The sequence below is a fragment of the Akebia trifoliata genome, chromosome 6 (genome assembly GCF_017979445.1).
Source record: "Akebia trifoliata isolate Shusen 1 chromosome 6, ASM1797944v1, whole genome shotgun sequence".
Taxonomy (NCBI): domain Eukaryota; kingdom Viridiplantae; phylum Streptophyta; class Magnoliopsida; order Ranunculales; family Lardizabalaceae; genus Akebia; species Akebia trifoliata.
This window is the reverse complement of record NC_141380.1, coordinates 24,520,102-24,530,560: the sequence shown is the minus strand read 5'-3', so window position 1 is coordinate 24,530,560 and position 10,459 is coordinate 24,520,102.

Here is a 10,459-nt window from a genome sequence, read left to right as displayed (position 1 = left end):
CTTCATACATCAAAAATCCAAAAATTAAAAATTCTCCTTTATCAAATAAGACAATTCAAAATTCAAATAGATAGAATGGACTCACATACATGGGTAGAATTAATTCTTTTCCAATAATACCATTGATAAATATAAAAAAAATATGAAAAAATATAAATTACAGAATGAATCAACAAATTAATTAAGCAAGCTCCACCTCCTTATCATAGATTGAATTCACATACATATCATTAATTTCAAAAATATAATTCAATTATCAACATCCTTCCACATTGTAAATTCATACAATCCATATACAAAAAACATAGTCAATATTTCAAGAACCTTACTTTTTAATCAAAACAAGTGAGAAAATTATGAAGAAAATTGTCAAATCCCAAGTCTACTATCAAGCCAAGATGTATTATGACTACTACCAATGATATATGTGCCTTCGGAGCTACCTTCCACGTATCCATACTCATCTTCACGACCATCATCAACATAATGAAGAAGCTTCCCAAGATTCCCTAAGTTAATTATTTTCCTATCTTTGAGCTCAAGATCTTTAGAAGTATCAAACATCATTGCATTCACCTTAATATAGACGAGATCCTTCAACATATTAGGAAACAATCAATTTCTCTTCTTTGTTTGTGGTTGTATCAAACGCACTCCAATTACACTCACAAGCTGGAGCACTACAAGGTTGACTCAATATGAGAGAGCAATCTTCTTAAGAATATGAATCATGCTTCCATTTGCTTCCCACCATACTCCTACATATAAATTAAAAAAATTAGCATCATATTATAAATATTAAAATAAAAAATAAGAAAAAAACTTATGAGGGTGTACAATTTTCATCTGACTCAATGGAAGGTAATGGAACATCTTTGAATGCCTTCCATCATAAATCAACAATTGGTCTCCTAACTCTTCTTTTTCTTCGACAGTGAGCATCTTATTTCAAAGAAATAATAGACCATCTCGCACATCATGTTGATCATATACAACCTTCTTATCATACATCAAAGTAGGATTGAGATAAGTCGCAACCGCATGTACGTCACGTACTGCATTCTTACATCGTCTTGATCCAAATAATTGGAGTATTTTTGAGTATTTTGTTGAACTACGTATACTTAATTGTCGAAATCGCTCCCTTGCCCTTTCCATTGCTTCATATAAGTACTATGTAGTTGATCTATCACCATCAACTAAGCGTAGTGCTCGAATAAAAGGTTCTAATGAAGACAAAATCTCTTTTCCATCTCTCCAAAAATCTGAATTATGATTATATTTTCAACTTTTTTATAATCTGGTTTGGTGTTGTACGGTAAATTTATCCAAGTAGTAGATGTTACCCTATGTCGTTGACCTTCTTCAGCTTCAAGAACCAATTGAAGCATTAAAAAATGTGAAGCAAAATGAATCTTTGAATACTTCTTCAATTTTTAATCTGTGTACTCTCTCATCAAGATCAAAACAATGGTGTGCATATATATGCATGATAAAAAATACTCTTCACCCATTGGACATTTACATAGATATGCTTCAAAAGTAATTGAATACCATGTGCAACACACCATACTTTATAAATGTGTGGATATTTATCCATAATGAATTCTCCTGCAAGTCTGTAATTTGAAATGTTGTCTGTAACAACTTGCACAACGTTATGAGGACCAATTCTTTCAATCACAGATATGAGTAAGTCGCTAAGAAAAAGTCTTGTTTTCTGTTTCTCCGACCTTTCAAAGGATCGCAAAAAGATAGCTCCCTTTGGAGAAGATGTTATCACATTGATATAAGAATGCCCATTCATGTCGGTCCAAATGTCAGACATTACAATACAACCACATAACACCCAAGAAGCCTTAATTTCATTGACATAGTCTTCAACAACGCTTTTTCTATTAATAACCAATTTGGTTGTAAGGTTGAATAACGTGGTGGTATATAACCAGCACCGAATTAGCTATAGCCTCAACCAAATCAAGAAACACCCATGTCTGAATAACTTTAAAAGGAATGTTATTCTTGAAAAAGTGATTTGCTACCATCATGTCCACATGCTCTTTATCTTTCTTGTTAGTCATCGTCGAATAATTGTTTGGCGCATATTTGATGATGCATGATCAACTTGACTTGTTGCATCACTTTCTGTAAACAACATTTTCTTACTAAATCCACATCCACTACCATCCCCAATAACGACAATAGTTATGGCTTGAATATCTTCTGGCACTTTTGGAGAACCCATAATGTCTCGTCCCGATAGTCTAGATAAATGTGACTTCAACCTAGAAGCCCCACCATGATATTCCATCTTACAAAAATTGTAGACAAAACGACCATGCAAGTTATTAGCATACTCCTAAAATGAATCTTTCTTCCTCATCTCATTTTCCTATATATGGGCAAACATTAGTTAGTAATCAATTGAGAGAGGATCATTAGATTAGTAAAGAAAAATTTTTATTCTTAAACTAGATATGGAGAGAAAGAGAGAGAGAGAGAGAGAGAGAGATAACTAATTAACAAACATAAGCACTTTTTTTACACTAGAAATGAAACATTAGGTAGATGCAAAATTGTTAAAAATAGTATTGCACAATAACAAATAACAATTTTACACATAATACAATAATACACATACTAAATAGAACAAAATGATTGGTTTCACTCCACAAACCAATTACTATTTCTATTTCAATACATGTGGCGCCATGTCATTAATTCATTAACTTAGCACATAAAATTCATAACATAGATCTTTGTTCAATTTAAAAAGAATGTGGTAAGAAAAAAATAATGATTCAACCATTTCTTTGCTCAATTTGTTCGACCGGGGTTAGATTATATTCAATTTGATTTATTTGGATTCATTAAATAATTTTGATCTATTTGAGCCAAACAATTTTCTCTTTCTATCATAAATGTAGTTTAGTGACAATTATGAATCCACAAGCATTTCAGCTCATAGTTAGTAAATTCGCGATTAATTTGTGAATTAGACGTATATTACTCTTCCTGATTAGAACTACCGTTAGATTCAAAGATTCGAAATAATTCGTGGATCTTTGAATCCCAACGACTAGATCACGATTTGTTCATATATTCCGTAAGTGTTTTATTAAAATACGTAATATTTCCCTGTTCTCACTTCAAAACTCAAGACACAAGAGAAGGAAAAAAAATCCTAAGTTAAAAGTCATCCTTATCAACCCATAATGGAGTTTACTAGTTGGTCGTCCAACATCCTCAGTCCTCCACAGCTCCACGCATCATCAATTCCTCACTACAGGTAATTCCCCCCTCTCTCTCTTTCTCTTTGTGTAGTTTACTATTCATGTCATCGTGTGTTAATGGTGATCTCTAGAGTCCAGTCACCCCTCTCTCTTTCTCTCTCTCTGTAGTCTGTTCTGTAGTGTTGTTCGTGTGTTAATGGTGGTCTCTGGAGTCCAGTCAGTCACGAAACTTTCTTGAAAATGCTGAAATAACATTGAAATTGATATCGTTTGAAAGATTCTTGACGTGAACATGTGTATACTGTATAAAAGTAAATAGAACCATAAATGCTATTCATCGAGATACGAATGAGAAACATCTTTGGTTATTTATGATAATGGGTCCCACACACATTGTGAGACACTTCACTTTCTCTTGTGGTTGTGTGTTTGCGGTATAACAGTAGAATAGGACACATTCGACTATATGTGAGAGTGGGACTCCACCTATTTAATAATGTGCTCATTAATGTGTGAAATGATTCCAAATTTCAATATTACTCTAGCTGTCCAGCACGACTCACTGTGTTTGTGAATCTAAATAAATGTATTTCTTTTTCTATGTTTATGTTGTAATATGTTTTTAATAAAATAAGAATTTCTTTTTAATGTTTTGAATTTGTAAATAGCCTTTTTTATATAGATTTTCTCTTTTAATATTTAGTAAGTGTCAAGTGCTCTTATCCTTTCTTTGTAACTATGAAAAGAGTTTTTGACCGACATATGTCACTATTGTTCCACTTGACTAATAAAAATTATCTTTTATTGGAGGTATTGGGAAATAATGTCCATACATCCGTAGTGGATCCAACTTTTTTAATCAGATCAATCAAATAATTTTGAACTATTCATTTTGTTAGCTATTTTTGTTTAGATGTCCATACTCAAAATTTTGATCAATTAAATGGTTTCACTGCTACTTTCTTGAACTGAGCCATGTAAATTACATAGGTACCCCACCGACCATGTAAATTATTAACTATGGTCTGGACTTTACTGTTTTAATATTTTAGTTGTGAATTTTAATAATTTTTCAGAAGGCTAGTGTGTTGCTTAATTTTGACATCAACGTAGTTCTTCCATTAATATTATGTGTTACTATTATAGAAAAAAAAATGATGAGAAGAAAGGATAAATTTTGAGAATATGTAGATGATCTAAATGGACGTTTCATTTGCAAATTTTGTAATAAGGATTATCCTGGGGAATGACAAGAGTGAAGTCACATTGTTTCAACAACCAGGGCGGGGTATTGTATGTTGTCCTCTTGTACTAGATGACGTTCAGGCTGCATCTCTTTTAATTATTAGAAAGAGTATCGATTTTAACAAGAAAAAAAAGACAATATCATTTTCATCACAATTTGTGAAACAAGATTCGACATCGAATTTACATCAAATTACAGTACCAGCAATGTGTCACAAGAAAAATAAAGAATTTGTAGATATAGTACTTGCTCAAACATTCTTTATGAATAATATTTCATTTAATATTATTCAAGATGCATCATTTATTGAATTTTGCAGAGCTATTTCAAATTATGATGTTGGTTATGTAATGCTATCATATTCAACTTTACGTACAAAATTAGTACATAATACCAAGGCAGAAGTTAGTCAATATGTTTCATAATTAAATATTATTGGGTTCGAATGGGATCAGGGTGCACACTTTTGTCTGATAGTTGAACTAATTTAAAAGGATGATCTTTTATAAATACGATTCCATACTTTCCAGAAGGGGCCATCTTTTTAAAATTATTTAAAGAGTCAAGTGAGAGAAAGATAGGTGTGCATCTTAAAGACTTATTTTGTAATACCATAGAAGATATTGGAGCAAAAAACGTTGTGTAAATTATCACAGATAATGCATCTAACTATGAAAATACCGATCAAATGGTTATGGAATTGTATTCACATATTTATAAAATACGATGTGCTGCATATGAAATACAATTACTTTTTAAAAATATATACAAATAACTTGATTGGGTACAAAGCATTTTTGATGATGCAAAAGAAATAGTGGATTACATGTACAAGTATACTACAGTCTTAGCATTGATGAGAAAGATAATAAATGAAAGGGAGTTGAAAAGGTTTTGTAAGACTAGATTTGCATATTATTTTTTGATGCTTCAATCGATTTTAGAAGTTAAAGATGGGTTGCGTCTAATGATTGCATCACCTGAGTGGAGAAGCATGAAATATTCTACTTTTGAGATGACAAAAAAAATAAAAAATACAATTCAAGGAATTATATTTTAAAACGATGAAAGTGAAGTGATTTCAACATTAGTGTCTATAATTAGAGTACTTCGTTCGGTTGATGGTGAATGATCAACTATAGGGTACTTATATGAAACAATGAAAAGGACAAAAGAGTCATTAAAACATCAATGTGCTAATAATCAATCAATGTAACTAAAACTGTGGGAATTATTTAATTCAAGAAGATATACAAATATTCTTCATAATGTTCATGCTGTTGCTACATTTCTAAATCCGTTGTTAATGTTAAGTGGAAAAAATAGATATAATAGTCTAGAAGTTAGAAAATGGTTATTTTTTATTATTGAGAAAATATTTGGCATTGGTGATGAGCGTAGGATATTTGGTACACAAATAGCATAGTACAATACTCAAAGTTCAGATATTTTTACTACTGTATCAAGAAATCAGATGGAAATAATTCACCATCGTAAGTATTTTATTATATTATTTTCAAGTTATTTATTAATTACAAATATAAAATAATGTGTTTTTCATTATTTTTAAACTTACATATAATAGTGGACCGATTCCTATAATTCAAAAGATTGTAATTCGTAGCTTAAGTCAATTATGTAGTTCTTCATCATGTGAACGAAATTAGAGTGTATTTGAAGCTGTACAAATGAAAAGGAGAAATAGATTGACACCTTTTATGCTAGAAGATTTAATTTAGATAAGGATGAATTTAAAGATGAAGACTAATTGTGGTGATATTGAAAAACGTGATAATCTTGAATAACTTTAAGAACTTCCAGAATACGTTGGTGATGATCGTGAAAAGCTTGAAAAGGAAAACGAAATTATATCCAATTGTGAAGATATTATTTTTGACGAGCTATTTGGTTAATTTACTTCGCATTAATAATTTTTTAGAAACGATAAAAAATTTCTTTTTGAATTTAATTAGGTTATGGGACATGATGATTTTGGCATTAATTAGTATATCATGTTTTATACTTTTTGTAATACCCTAAGTTTTTAACTCGTATCTCGAAGGAACTTAATAGTAAAATCTTTGAAAAAATTCTAAAAGAAAAATTAAGGATGAAATACTCAAATTTTGTTCCGTTTATTTTTAATAAAATCTAACTTCGCTATTATTCAAAAAGGTCGAAATATATACTTTAACCTGTAAGCAAGCTTGAATTTGAGTTAAGATGAAAAAGTTATAAAATCCTCGAATTTCTTGTTAAGTGGGATCTAAATAAAGAAATTTTCATTAAAATGATAATCAGGAAAATTCGACTGCATCATTAGGTTCGCAACGAAAAAATATTCAAAATGAATACTCATTTGTCATTTTTCGAGTCTGAATAATCAAGATACCATCAAAACTAGAAACAAGTAGAAAAATTACAAAGAGGCCTTCATCCTTTTGTATTTAAAAGAAAGTTGACTTTCTTTTATTACTTTATCTTCTTCTCCAAAGTACTAAACACTAGCTCACTTTCAATCCAAAGGTTTCGACCCATTCTCATCAAGTTTTATCGCAAACGAATCTGAGTTGAACGTCGACGAAGAAGAAAAAGTCGCCAGCATCTGTGAGCTCCACATTCTCATAACCTTGGATCTTCATTTTCTTTTCTTTCTTTCCATATCTCATCAAAATCAACAAGTGAGTTTTGATACCACCAACTTGGAACTTCATCTCATTACTAGAAGACTCACCGTCTATTGTAAAAGAGAAGGAGAGTACCGTCATCGAAAGCTTTGCAAAACCCTCGTTTGTTTTGCAACCAGGTCAGCCCAACCTCAACTCTCATGCCATCCAACCTTGATTTTCATGCTAGTTCATCATCTTTGGTGACTACGAACTTCGGTAGGGGACTTTCAATTCCTAGTGGTAACTATAGATTTCGAAATATGCATTTACAAATTTTTATCGAACATGTGTGGTATTTATAAATTGTAGAACCCTTGATTTTCATCTTTAGAATTAGAGATTTGATATGTTTTTATCAATTTTAAACATTAAATTCATGGGTGGGTTGATATATTCAGAGAACGAAAAAGAAAACCCGAAAAAATGGATAAAAAATTGAAAGTTCGAACAAGTTGGAGCTTGTTGACGGCGCTGCCATCAGAAGTTAATGGCACAGTCATCAAATTTTTTTGTGGCCAAAATTAAATTCTAACTTTTGGGTTGCTCTCCTCATGGCTTATATGTGTTTTCCCACCTTTTATTTCATTAAAAAAATATTTAAGTAATTAAGTTCTTTAATGAAATTAAGATTTTACCCCCATTTCGGAACAATGAGAATGATTTCAAGATCCAAATCTCAACGGATCAAAATTCAAATTTTGATTTTAAGAATAAAACGTAAATTTCGATATTATCGTCAAATTTTCAAAAGTTAATACCTTTCGCGTTACTTTGAATTAAGCTATAAAAATTACATAGTGTCAAATCTCGTGATCAAGACTTTTATTTTTAAAAATCTGTTTTCAATTTTAAGAACTTTGAAAAATTGAGTTTTCAATTTTGGCAGTTTAACTTCGCGCACTTATTGGGATCTCATTTTAACAAAAATTTGATAGTTTTTCAATTTAATGATCAAAATGAATTTGAAAGCTTGAAAAAGAAAGGTTTGATTTGAAAAGTTGAAAAGCGAAAATACCGAAAAGATGGGATGTTACACCCCGTGTACGTGTCGAATTGGGCTCGTGATCAACTGATATAGCAATGTGGTAGTAGTGTTACACATGGCAAACTCCATGAGTTGACATGTGACTGTGGGTAGGAAATACGACCAATGGGTGATGTCGACATTTTATATTGTTGTGTTGTGTGTTGGTTGGTGAATAAATATTTAATGATAATGATTATGGTTGCATATTTATTTAATTTTCGTCAGCGCAAGGCGCTGAGTTATGTTTTCGTTCAGTTATTTATTTTAGGCTAGTAGGTCACTGTTGCATGGTAGGAACTGGATATCTATTCCCAACTTTGTTATGTTAATTTCTTTTTTGTTTTTAAAGAAAAATGATATATATGTATCTATTTTGTGAGTTGTGAAAGAACTTGTGAATGCTTGAAGGGATAATACGTCTTACCATCCGGAGCGATGTACTATCCTAGGATGTACGCTAGGGATAATCAAGATCATACGTGGTATAGAACGCGTATGAGAGTGAAGTCACAATTGGAATCTAGGTCTATTCCTTTCTATCTTTACCAGTGAATTTGCATTGTAAAGATGGTCGTATATGAATAGAGTTGTTAGAAATCACATGCACGCTTGATAGGTATAGACGAAGATGATTAATCAGTGATCACTAATAATCTAAAGTAGTCGAATGTTCTGACACATCAAAAAGAAATCCATTACTACGGTCACATTAAACAGTCCGCCTAAGTTAGATAAATGGTCATCCAGTGTGGTAAGCGCGGTGACAGACCACACAATCAAGAACTAAAAGCCAAAAAAATATTGTAACATCATGTCCCGACTGAAAGCAATCCAGTCGTGAATCCCAACTTTCTAATTCTACTACTCTATCATTGTGTAATATGTATATGTTGTTCTAATTTGAACTATAAATTGAAAATCTTATTTGTTATTTCAATATTGTCAGTTATATTTGTATAAGAATGAAAATGTATAGGGAGTATTGATAACTGATGTTATGTGGAACTTTAAAACTACTTAGTTGCTCATCCCTGGCTATATGTACATGTTAATCGTAATTTAATTTGTAAAAGTTTTGCATGTATTGAAATGATTCAGTATGATTACTCGATTACGCTAGGTGAGGTTATTAGTAGGAATTATTTGTGGACCTACTGGGTAACCATTGTTACTCACCATTTCCTTCTATTTTTTTTAGTTACAGAGCCTACAACTGGTTAGGTAAGTGTAGAGCCATCAGTCGAAGAAACATCTGGTTGGTTAGATCAACGATTAGAATCTACTACCTGGTGAGCATTGAGACTACTTCAACTAGGAGTCCTTTCGTTCAGGAGGTATATATAGTTTTTGAGTTGAATGATAGGTCTATGTTAGTATGAGGATAAATTTTTGTAATCCTGTATATTTTTACCTTTTACACAACTCTAATCTAACTCTATGCTATTCGTAATTTACTGTCTTTCGCAACTTGTATACTTTTGGCACACTTTATAAATAGGATTTGTTGGTTATTGGTTTTTCAGGTTTTTGAGTTCCGTGGAACGCTAACATAAATAGAGGGAACCATGTCCAATTTTCAAGGTACCACCTAGTACCTTGAGATTTGACCTTGGTATATTAGAATTATTAGGTCATATCATATGTTATATATATATATATATATATCCAAAATTTTAAAAGTTTTAAAAATTATTGGATCCGAATCATTCTCAAACAATTTTCGTATCGTATTTTTATCTTCAAATTTTTGAGTGAATTGGTGCATCACTATTCTGAATAGTACTCGATTTATTTCCGTTCCATTTTTTCCTGTCCACCGAATTGCTAACTATGTTCCAGCTTAATTCAAAGACACCATATGCCATCATTAAAAATAAGTAAGAAAAAACTTTTGATTTTGAAAAAGTTAGAGACCTGGCATAAATTCGACCATTTTTTTTACCATTCTTAAAGAATCAAACATGGACCTGGAATAATTGTTGGTGTAGAGTTTAGTCTAAATCAAATGAAGAGAGAAACTCCAATCTTATGGAATAAGTGGTCTGAGGCTTTGCACTCCAAAAATTCAAATTTGTTGATAAGAATACACCACCAAAATTACAAGTGGGACCCATGCTTGGATGAGTTAATCTTTCTATTACCAATGTAAATCTGAAAAGTACTCGATTACTAGCTAGAAACAAAAAACTTTCTATTACCAATGTCAATTTGAAAAGTATTAGCTAGAAACAAAAATGGGGGACTTATTGATGGAATGGGTATCTTCGTCTTCAACCTCTACTTT